Consider the following 12,883-nt stretch of genomic DNA (forward strand, 5'->3'; position numbering starts at 1 on the left):
AGTCCACCTTCATTGTGACGCTTAAAAGGAACATTGCTTGAAAGTTTCTCCCCCTGTGCAGGCTATTATTCAAGGTTAGTTAGCATCACCATTGGATCTGCGGAGTTGTTATTTGGCTTTGACAACTCTTGACTTGCAGTCATAGAGCTCTTGCCACACTTTTTGGCGAGCTCTTCTTTGAAATGCTTTGCAATTGCAGTGCCTGATGATGTTCACATTTCTTACAACTCTTTTTAACACTACCCAAAAAATGGTCCCTAATACGTGGTGCACGCGTCATTTTGTTGTGAGACAAAATTTACATTGACACTCCATATATCGGCAGCATATGTTGTGAGCATAATCCCACTCTTTTTCGGGATCTTTTTTATTCTTTGGCTTCTTCGTACCACTTGTGTCCACATTTTTCTCCATTGCTTTAAAAATAAAACTGAAGACAAAAGAACCAGATGTTCAAAAGTTTTTTTTTTTTCTTATTTTCAATATATTAGAAAACATTCACTATGAGGGTGAAAGCATGTTAAACTGTCATGCTTTTTCATGTCTCGGACAATGCTAACTAGCACAATTTTGACATATGCTAACTAGTACAATAACTTGAGCTACATCTCCAAGATCTATGACATATGATATATCAATAGAAAGCACTTGAAACAAGGAATCCAAATGTACAACCTCCGACAAATTTTGATATTATTTGTAAAAATTTTACCAGACGCCCAACTTTTTGAAGATGTGCTAACTTGAAACTTCTAACTAGCACAAAAAGCGCGACAGGTTAACATGCTTTTACCCATAAAAGTAACCAAAATGCACAATATGAGATTTTCAATGCGCGCTAGTCAATCCACATATCGATCACCTATGTTGTGAGCAAACATACACATTGCAATACACTCTATGCATTGCGTAATAACTAGAACAATGCTATGAATTTCTCAATGCAATTAGTATTGAGATGATTATTTACATGTCTACTTTGATTTGCAAACAATAAGACACATCTAATTTCAAATGAGACCAGCACATACGCAATAATGGTCTCTTTTCCATAGAGCAACTGCAAGACTTACATTATCGGTCTCATGGTACAGAGACAATAGAACAACCTTCGCAAGTAGATATTCCTCCAACTTTATCCCAGGGAAGACAATTTTCAAACGAACAGCCATCGACTGAGTCCTCTAATCAATGAGTACCTGATGTGGCATTTCAAGAAGTAGAGATAGAGCAGATGTTAGACGTGTTCTTTGACATGGATACCATCATTGAAAACATAGAAGACGACAACATTCAAGGCAATACTACAAACCAACCTCAGTCGTCACGTCCATATCGACGGCATGCTAGCAATGATAATGCGGGCAAGATGATGCAAACTCTTGCACGTATGGCGCTTTATAATGGTGTTAAAATCGTAGTTCTCTGTACAGCTTTGGCAATGCTTATTTTGCAGTCTGTCTATGGGTGGTCTGACGCCTCCTTCACATAGCTTTTCAGGTAAATAAATTGTATCCTAAGCATGATAAAGTGCAAATTACAATTCAATAATGTGATCAAGGGGTTGACTTGTTCATGTAACGATAGATTGCTCGATGAGAAAATCTTGTTGGAATGGAATCACATGCCCCTTACCCATCCAATTGACTAATTTGGGCTTGGATTATCACAAAATACATGCATGTCCTAATGATTGTTTATTGTTTTGCAATGAGTATGCAAATTTGGAATAGTGTCCCAATTGTGGATCAAGCAGGTATAGAGAGGACACACAAGGAAAATTTATCCCTGCAAAGGTCCTTCCGCACTTTCCTATCATTTCAAGAATAAAGTGCATGTTCATACACAACTCTATAGCCGCTTTGATGACATGGCACTCAAATACTAGATTGATAGATGATGTGATGTAGGTACCTGCCTGACTCTTATGTATGGAAGCAAATAGAGGAAAGTTGGCTTACATTTAAGAATGAACCTTGATGTATCCGCTTTGGTCTAGAAATGGACGTAGTAAACCCATTTACATTATGGAGTTCTTCCACCATGGCTAGCTATCAAAATGAGGTATGTGCACTTCTGAATCTCCTATTGTTTCTGTCTTTATGCATGTAAGTCTTTGTGCACGTATGTGTGTGTGTGTGTGTGTGTGTGTGGAGTAAAATACACTAGGGAAAGAGGAAGGGAGGGGGGAGGTTTGTGATTACCTTAAGTTGTAGATATGGTTGACCATTAGGTTGAGCGTCCTATGACGATCACGGTAAGCCCCCTTCAAAGACTCCGTTGCAAATGAACCAAAAATTTGTGTATGAGGGAGAAGGAGGGGAGAGATGGACAAGGAAGAGAGAGGTAGAGGGTGTGGGAGGTGGAGTAGGGAGGGTTAGTCTTGGTGCCGGTGCGATGGCAAAGAATAAGAGGGTAGACTATGCTACAAATACGTGGCATACTTTGTCTTTCTTTCTTTTTTAGGCGCCAATGATTATTGCAGATTTAATCACGAGTATTACCGCGTCTATTGTCGCATCTATTACCACGTAACCTCATATCAAACGGATACAAACGTAAGAAGGGGGGAGTACAAAGCACTTCCCTCTACCGTTAGATAGACATAATTTTATTTTTAGCCTTTTGATTTTTTTGATGATACTTTTCTTTTGTTTAATTTTTCCTATTGAATAATTTATACATGTAATTATTTAATTAAACTACTTTTATTTGTAGGACTTTAAAATGGTTTTTATATGCATTTTTTAATCTGTTTGTATCATTTGTGATTAAAAATTAAACCATTTAGTAAAAATAATGATTGTACTTTATTTTGAAAAAATAAAAACACTCATTGCACTTAATTCTCTTTGAATTTTAGTGTTGTTTTTGAAATATGTAATTGACACTCACTATAACACGTCGCGCAAAAATCGGTGCAGATACCGATGAGACAACGTTTCTTTCAAAAGCAAAATACGTTGGAATAAGCATTGTAATAAATGTCCATATCATAGCATCATTATATGTACTAGTCACAACCGTTGGAATAAAAGTAGTTATCTATGCTTGTATACATGCAGTTATTAGTGCCGGAAAGTTTATCTAATACGGATGTTTGTTTTGAGGTCTATGTCAGGGTGTATATCGAGATCTGTTCCGACGACCAAACCTGCAATTTGTTTTTTGATGGAGAGGGCTAGGAGCTGATGCTACGTGTACTACAGCAATAGAAAACAACCCTCTCTATCCAAAGGAAGAGTGTACAAGCAACCGCACTCCACCTAGAAGTTGACGCTGAAGAGCGGATGTATACAGATTAGCAAAACTGTAAAAAGAACAAAACCACAAAATCAAAAGCTTAATCATGACAAGTTCTCAAAAGCATAACCATAACATCGACTCCCAAACCATAGGAACAACGGTATAAAGATTTTATAGCCATAATTAAAACATGATTTGAAAAACAAAAAACCATAAACATAACCCACATAACCATTACCATAACTTGCTTGTCATACCATAACCATAACAACCATACCATCATTGCAAAACCAAAACCATAACCATAATCTGAATGCCAAACCATAACCATTATATGATTGCCATACCATCACTGAAAACTATAACCATAACTTAATTGGAAAACCCTAACCATACCATGATCTCCATACCATCATTGCAAAACCATAATCATAACTTAATTGCCAAACTTGGGGGGTTCACTTTGTGTAAAACTACTATATCACGTGCGTTCAAAACATGTTTGTAAAACCCCTTATCTGTGAATTTTGTTAAGAATATACTGTACCTTTTTCTATTAAAATCTGTAAATTTATTTCAAATTCTAAAAAATAATACCCTTTTGTAAGTTTCAAGAACTTTAAATACCGTTCTGCTAAATTCACGTGATAGGTTATATTTTTATTAGGTGATCTCTCCAGGTTGCCAAACCATGACCAAAACTCTCTGCCATACAATAACCATACCCTTTGTTCCATACCATAATTGCGAAACAAATCATAATCACAAACAAAATGCAAAATCATAAACATAAGCACTACAAAATTGTACAGGCAAATAATCACTGAGTAAGACTGTATCAAGAAGACCACAGGTACAAAAACAATTGTACAAAGAAGACTATATGAAGATGACTGAGTAAGACTGTATCAAGAAGACCATCATGGTAATGCCTCTTAGACGACGTCCAAAATCCAGCCATTTGAAACTAGATCATACACCTTTGTCGGTCTGTACTCTGTGAATGGCCTTGACGATGTAACTCTTTCTTTCTCTAAGATGAAGTTGGAGCAATATCTACTTGCAAAGTTTGATCTATTGTAGCATTAACCAAAAGAGATCGTGATTGCATATGTGCTTATCACAGATTTTTTGTTTTCGAAAGATCTGATGCTTACAATGCGCACAAGGAAAAACCATCCTATCGTCCATATTTGTTCCACCAATGATGCAAAAAATAATTAAAACACTCTAGTTGTTATATTTACACACTACTAATTACATTACAATACATGACAAACTCACATTCTCTGTCCAGGTCCGATCCCCACACACCTCGATCTAGAGGTGCACGGAGATTAGGACCAGAGGGTAATAATATCGTCTTTATTGGTCAATGACTATATATTAAGGTTTTTTAACTTTGTGTACGCTTTTGAAGTACGATTGCCTTATTTTACTTCGTTTATACATTATTGTTTGCGTTTTGAAGTACACAAGACATTTCCAAAGTTTGTTTGCGTTTTTTTGACTATTTGTCGCTAGCTCTAACAACCTCACATTCTCTAGCCATGCTCGATCTCCGCACACCTTGGTCTAAAGGTGCACAGAGATTAGGACCACACGGTCAATGACTATATATTAGTGTTTTTGAAGTTCAATTGCGCTTTTGAAAACTATAACCTATAATCTGATGTAACCTAATCTATAACCTAGTGTGGGAATTATTGTGATAATTTCTCCAAAACTTATAGTGTTGCATTTTGACAGTGGTTAAGGACATTTCAGATCATTAGGTGCATTCAATGCATACTAGGCCCTGTATATTAGGAATGTACCTATTTACAATTTGACCCAAGATCAAATAATATTGCAAATATCAGTGCATGATGTCAATATTGGGCTCTGAAGGGCAAAAACTACATGGAATGAGGAAGGTGGAGCACAAGTAGTTAAGACTACAATTTCTATCATGCAAAGTTTCCTTTTGAAAGCTTGTGTTCAGAATCGAGTGCAATTTCCTTTTGAAAATTGTCTGTTTTTTCTTAAACAATATGGCAGAGCATACAATGTGGCTACGACCGTCATGAAGCTAAACATCGAAGCTTTACTTGAGCGGGACCCAGAGTTTGTCATCACGTGGAAGAAGAAGCCTAAAATCATCAAGTGGCCGATCAACAGGACGGAAGCCTCTGTGGTGGTAGCCTCGTCGGTGCAGCTTTTGAAGGATAGTCAGCTCCAACAAAAAGGTTTTCTGATATGCCGAGCTGTTGTTAGGGCCTTTGCCAAGAGAGAAGATCGCTGACGCTACTCTGACGATAAACTCACACCACCTCCTAGCTCCCAGTTGGCAATATGAGCTGCAGCTTCGACGGCCAAGATTCCATGCGTACGTTGTCTCAGGCCCGTCTGCAAGGTTAGTAGACAACCCTGTAGACAAATGAATATCCGGAGCCATATTGATGGACTCGATCCGGTAGATAAGCGACCAGTCAAAATTGCGTGTTAGTAGACGGTGCTGTATTATTAATATAAGTGCAAGCAATGCTGGGCACAATATGAGAGCAGGGAGTACATATAATGTCAGTGCACATGAAATCGGCACGGAGCATTAGGTCCAACATCTCACAGCAGTCTCACAGTGTACTCTTGCGAATGAGCTGGAATACCATGCTGACGCCACTATGATGATGAGCGTTGGGATAGTACAGACGAGCAGTAATTATTTGGACGTGAATGGTGCAATGTTATGGCTGCTAGAAGCAAATCTTAGGCCCATGATGCGCCATATAGGGCAAAGGAGATCGGCTGGCCGGGGCCAACCAGGAGGTGACCTAAGAAAAAAAGAGGACTCGGAGCAATTAGTAGTGGTTAATCATGTTTTTGAGCAGCCAATATCTGCAGAGAAGATGAGTTGTCTCTCTTTCCGGACAAGGGGACTGAAGAATTCAACATAATCAACCAGCTAGCTAGCAAAAACAAAATTACTAGGCAATTTACTAGATTGAATACACATATCTAGTAAGAATGTAAACATGTAATAATGAGAATACTCCTATATGGTTGTAATCATAATATTGTAGCTATATGGGAGTTTTTAGTAACCATATAGCAAGAATTTCTTACTCGTTTTGAGTCGGATTTTTCTAGATGGCTGTACACTACAAGAGGCTATTCATATTAGCGACGCTTATAGCGATGCTCATAGCGACGCCGGCTGGGCTAAAACAATAACCGAACGCGCCCAAAAACTCAGATCTCAGATCTGAGTTTTTCGACACCTTCAAGCAAGGAGCAGGTAACGCTCTCCCTCTCTCTCTCTCTCTCTCTCTCTCTCTTTTTCTTCTCCACACACACACACACACACACACACACACACACATACACACGAAGAGAGGAAGGAGAGCCAGGTATGCTCCTTCCCTCTCCTCATTCTCATGTTCCCTTCCCCTCTTTCTCTCTCCCTCTCTCTCTCTCTCTCACACACACGTACACACACACACACACACATATAGTGTTTTTGAGAGAGAGAGAGAGAGAGAGAGAGAGAGTACAAACATAAACAAAGAATGCACACACACATTGAGAGAGGAACAGAGAGAGAGAGAGCATGCATAAACAAAAAACGCACGCATTGAGAGAGGAAAAGAGAGAGAGAACATTCATAAACAAAAAACGCACACATTGAGAGAGGAAAAGAGAGAGAAAACATGCATACGATCCAAAAAAACGCACACACATTGAGAGAGAAAGAGAGAGAAACTAATTTAACGTCGTAGGAAACTAATTAAAATTAAAAGACCTTAAGATCTAACCGACGAGGAGTTGAACTCAAGACCTATTATTCAAGAGGGAAATGGCATAATCAATCTATCATACTTGGCATGGGTGATAGAAAGGTTATATCATTTATCTCTTTTTATTGGCACACACATCCACACACGCGCACACACACAAGAAGAAGAGAGTTATAACGTCGTAGGAAACTATCTTAAAAGACGTTAAAGATTAGGTTAGATGTAGACTTACGTTAAATTAGATTTAGGTTTATTTAAGTTAAATTAGATCAGATTTAGGTTTATTTTTAACTAAATTTACGTTTATTTACGCTAGATTTAGATTTACGTTATATTAAATTAGATTTAGGTCTCCATAGACTGCGATGCCTGCATGAAGCGGGTGAAGAAAGCCCTCAATGGAATATAGGGTATTGCTGCCTTCACTCATGGTGGGCTCCGTCGATCCAAAAGTACTGGTGAAATGTCTTCAGAAGATAGGGAAGAAGGTGGATCTTCAGCGGCAAGAGTCACTACATCCCCGACACAATGACCATCTAGACAACCTGTAGTCATTCAACAGTAACTTCAAAGTTAGTAACAAGAGCAAGAACGGTCAAAAGGGGCCAATTGCTGTCGTCAGATGTGGATGGAGATGAGGCAGCGTCGCCGCCGGAAGTTAACTCTCACATCTTTAGTGATGAGAATGCCAACTCTTGCCGAGTTATGTGAAAAATTATGTGTTAAATCAGTTTTAAGGTTCCTATAATCCCTGTTGGTTTAGTTCTTTGTTTTTAATATAACATAATTTACGTTAGATTTAGATTTACGTATTTATAGATTAGACTTAGGTTTATTTAGGTTTACACCCACACACACACACACACACACACACACACACACACAAGAAGAAGAGGTTTTAACGTCGTAGGAAACTATCCCAAAAGACGTTAAAGATTAGGTTAGATGTAGACTTACGTTAAATTAGATTTAGGTTTATTTTTAGTTAGATTTACGTTTTATTTAGATTTACGCTTATTTACGTTAGATCGAGTCCACCAAGAATTACTTACGGTTTAGGGTTTAGATTAGACGAAAATTGAAAAGATCTACTGTGAAAAGATGTTAAGATGCTGTGAAGTGCTACAGCTAGAGAAGAGGCAAAGGGGTTTTGTCCACTACATGCAGTATCATGTAGACGTGGGTGTGTAAATTTCTTGTACCCACAAATATAGGTATTGACCAATAAAGACGAGATTATAACCCGGTGGTTCTGATCTCCGTGCACCTCTAGACCGAGGTGTGCGGGGATTGGACATGACTAGAGAATGTGAGGTAAAGAGAGAGAGAGAGAGAGGGAGAGAGAGAGAGAGAGAGAGAGAGATAAGACGAAGAATGCCAATAGAATATTAAATTTGTTGTCCAGGTTATAAGATTTTTATCCTCATTATGAGTAGTGACGAGGATGTGGGACCGTCCAACCGAAACAACTATCTCTCAACGAGGGTCTTATGTCCTTGTAATCAATGCAAGCATGCTGTGCGACGGACAAGACGTGTTTCTTTGCAGCACGTTCGCGAATTTGGCAAGTTCGATCCATCTATTATAGATCGAGTTATTGCCAATTATAACTCGTCGGACTCTGACGCTGGCCAACAAGCAGCAATCTTGCAACCCAATAGACGTGTTCGTAGGCGCTTTGATCAAGCAGCATATGTGAGGCCACAAGATGTAGCCTCTGATAGCTCAGGGGATGATCATGCAGAGCACATTCCCAACGAGGCAATGTTTGAGCCCGAGATTGATGAAATGATCGAGACGATCATGGATTCAGAAAGGCTTATCTATGATGATATGAAAAGTGAAGCCGATACGCCATTGTATAATGGAGCACGTATGTCTAGATTGAAAGCACTCTTGGTTCTTCTCAACATGCAGGCAAAGTTTGGATGGAGTGACACTAGCGTCACAGCGCTTTTCAAGTGATCTATTACAATTAGTTTACTTTAATAAAACTCTAAATGTATAATGATCTGATAGATTTTTACACGACTGTATGGTATTTTTATGTTGTGTAGATTGCTGAAAGAGCACATACTACCAGCTGACAATGTGATGCCAGATTCCCGAGATGAAGCAAGAAAGATTTTGCGAAACTTGGGGATGGATTACAATTCTATCCACGCTTGTCCTAATGACTGCATTCTTTTCAGAGGGGAATACATAGACATGGAGAAGTGTCCGAAATGTGATTCCGAAAGATATCGAGTAGATCTCCACGGGACAAAAATTCCACAAAAGGTTTTGCGACATTTTCCTCTGCTTCCTCGCATCAAGCATTTCTTCGAATGTAAGTCCATGGCCGCCCTAGGATCATGGCATGAGGAGAATAAATCTTCGGATGGTGTGCTACGAATTCCTGCAGATTGCGCAGCCTGGAAACATATAGATGGAACATGGTCATATTTTGCCAGGGAAGCTCGAAATTTGCGCTTAGGCCTGGCTATGGATGGCGTAAATCCATTTGGTCAAAGATCAACATCTTACAGTGTATGGCCCGTTGTCATCGTCAACTACAATATTCCCCCGTGGTTGACTACGAAGAAGGGGCACCTATGGCTAAGCTTGATTCTAGTAAGAAATGGTGGATTCTACTAAGAAATGGACTGACCTAAGAGACACTTTCGTACTACCCGAGCATTCTGAACAAGTAAGTATGTAAATAGTTAACATCCCCCTTTTACAAGTTATGTGCTTGAAAGCTCTCATGTAAGTTATGTGGCTCTGGCAGGTAATATTTCATCCTACAAAGTCTACATCAAACTGGTGGTACGTCATAGAGGTAGCCCCTCATAGTGCAAGGACGTATGAAGGCTACCATGTGCCAATCACAACGGCATCAATGGAGGAGATCAGAGAAGATGCTCAATCAGAAGCCGCTGCAGTGGTGCCAGACGAGCATCAAGATGCTACTACTCTATATGGGGTGCATGCAGAGGAGCTACAAAATGAAACAGAGGATATGTGTTTAAACGGAGAGCTCTATATAGATATAGGAAGTTATGCTGAGTTATGCGAGGATGAGAGAGAGATCTCTTAAAGCCACAAATATTGTATTTGAACAATTTTGCTCCGTGTTGTAAAAGCTCTGGCTCTCTAAGTACCTTCCATGGTGTATAACGCTCTTTTCTACTCGCGCTCACATCTTTTGATTGAAAATTCTGAGTTTTCAACTTGCCTCTTCTATCACTCAATTCATTGCGTCATTGTATTTATATGCGTCATTACGTCATTGTATTTAATGGTCTTTGCGTCACTGTCTACTCTATTCATTCAATATTAAGTTTAAATTTTCGTATGTTTAATGCAGGTATGGATGATGAGGAGTTTCTTTCTTCTTTGTCACCGCAGCAGAGACAGTGGTACGTGGAGCGTCATCGCTCTGGCGCATCATCACGCGTTCCTACTCCATCCGCATCTCCCTCTCTTTCGGAGCATTCGGCGCGCTCCGAAGCTTCGGCGTCGACGAGACGAGCTTCACACTCGTCTAGACACCGGCGCTCTAGTGGTGGCGGTGGCAGTTGTTGTGGGGATTCCGCCACTGATGCCTCCACACCGCCTCGTGTTCGACGAGGCTCTTTACCCTCCCCTTCTTTGCCCGCCCCCACACCAGCCACAACATCGCCATCTACGCCAGGTTTTGCACGGCTGACTGTTCCTAGAAGCTACACACCTCTACCTACTCCGCCAGAAGCCACCCCACTCGACACTCCTCGCTTCGGGGCCCAGACGCCGGTGGAGACACCTGACCTCCGTACCCCCATCGACACGCCGCTAGAGACCCCTGCCGGGACACCCAGGTTCACGCGTCACCGGCCAGAGGGCTTTTCTTACTCCGTCGACTTCAGCGGTGGCATCATCATGGATGATGACGGCAAGAAGGTGATCTCGCGCATGCGTGGTCTTTGCTCTCAGCTGTTTAGACACTACATACTAAACAAATGGAGTGAAGTACCAAGTGATTTAAAAAACAGAGTCATCAGCATACTTCATGATGAGTTTCTCGTTCCAACACGGGATCAGCGCTTCAATGAAGACCTGATGAAGATTCGAATGCGCGAATACTGCAAACACAAGCGTTCCGAAGTGCAAAAAGCAATCAAGAATGGGTGGAACAGGCCAAATTGGCTGGCCAAAGAAGATTGGAAGAATGCGAAGAGAGCAGCGCGCAAGAATCCCGACAAGTGGAAGCAACAAAAGGATGCAGCCAGAGCGCGAGTAGAGGCAGGGAGCTTGCACCACTTGGGGAGCGGTGGATGGGCATCATTTGAGGCCGATTTTGTAAGTGTTTTCGCATTGCTCTTTATGTTCAATAGTTTAGGGTTTATGAGTTTTTTAATTCTAACATAATGAAATCTTTGTATGTTTTGACAGTGGTCGATGACAGGACGTGATCCCACACCGTACGAGTGCGAGTACGCAGGCAGGAAGAGCTTAAACGCCCTGATGGACATTCTCAGTTCTCGCGGCGGCATGGTTAGTATTAGGGTTTACTCTTTTCTATTTTTTGTATTGTTTTATAAATGTCGTTATATGTTTATACTTACTGAAAGCTGTCTTATTGTCTTTTTTTGCAGAATCCGACAGATACGCCGCTTGGACGCGATGAGACGTCTGACTAGACGACGTCAGTTTAGGCATAGCTAGATAGCATTAGTTTAGGGTTTCTCATAGCTTATGTATCATGAGACGGATTTTATACGTCTTTTTGAACCATGTATATTATTACATTTGTCAGCGTAGTTCCTTTTGCCAATCAATTCTTTATGCCTATGATGTTGTACAATTGTCATTATTACATTTTCCAATCAATTCATTTTGCCTATGATGTGTACAATTGTCAATTTTGCAAACAATGCGTCTTGTGGGTGACTATTTTGGGTCTATTATCTATCCTTGCACTTTTTTTAAAAAGTGAATCAAGTACAATATGGTTGATGGGTGACAGGGCATTCAATGCCCTACCACCAAAAAAAATTTCTCTCGAGCGTCGCTATAACCGTCGCTATTTATGGCTCTGTAGCGTCGCTATAGTCTTCTGTGTAAACGTCGCTATAACCGTCGCTATGAGCGTCTCTATATAGCGACGCTTATAGCGACGCATATAGCGACGCTCTCGTAGCGACGCTCGTAGCGACGGTTTTAGCGACGCCGGGGGTTATAAAAACCTAGTGTATTTCCGTCGCTAACAGCGTCACAAGAGCACACAACCTCTTGTAGTGGTAGCCATAATATTATAGCTATATGGGAGTTTTAACTAACCATGTAGTAAGAAGTTCTTCTTTCTCCTACATGGTTGTAGCCACAAACTGTTATCTATGTAGTTTTGTTCATTAAGAGAGAATGGGGTTTAGGAGGGCCTCTTTATTTGGAAGTTTAAAGAAATCAAACCTTTAATATTAAGAAAGTAATCAAAGGACAACTTTTTAATTCAAACAGGCAAAATAGCTAGTTTGTTTGAGTTCAAGTCCCTAAAATGGAATTTAAAATCTAGCGGGTAAAACCATATCATATAGCATATCTATAGAAAGAGCTCGACACATAGATTGCATATCTATGATCCCTGCTCAAATTGGAGATCATATGTGGGAGGTATGAAAGGCCAAAAATCATGAAATTGTCCACCTCCTTTTTGGGGGGGAAAGTGCATCCTTTGACCACTCTTACACATCTCTTACACACCCACCATTCTTGCACACATGGTGTACTCCTACTCATCAGAATGTTAATCACCTCCATAAGCTCATGGAAAATAAAGAGGCCCTCCTACACCCCATACTCTTCCTAATGTATAATAATTCACATGAATAATCAATTTAACA

This window comes from Adiantum capillus-veneris, chromosome 12 (assembly GCF_014529385.1).
Source record: "Adiantum capillus-veneris isolate H3 chromosome 12, ASM1452938v2, whole genome shotgun sequence".
Classification (NCBI taxonomy): Eukaryota; Viridiplantae; Streptophyta; class Polypodiopsida; order Polypodiales; family Pteridaceae; genus Adiantum; species Adiantum capillus-veneris.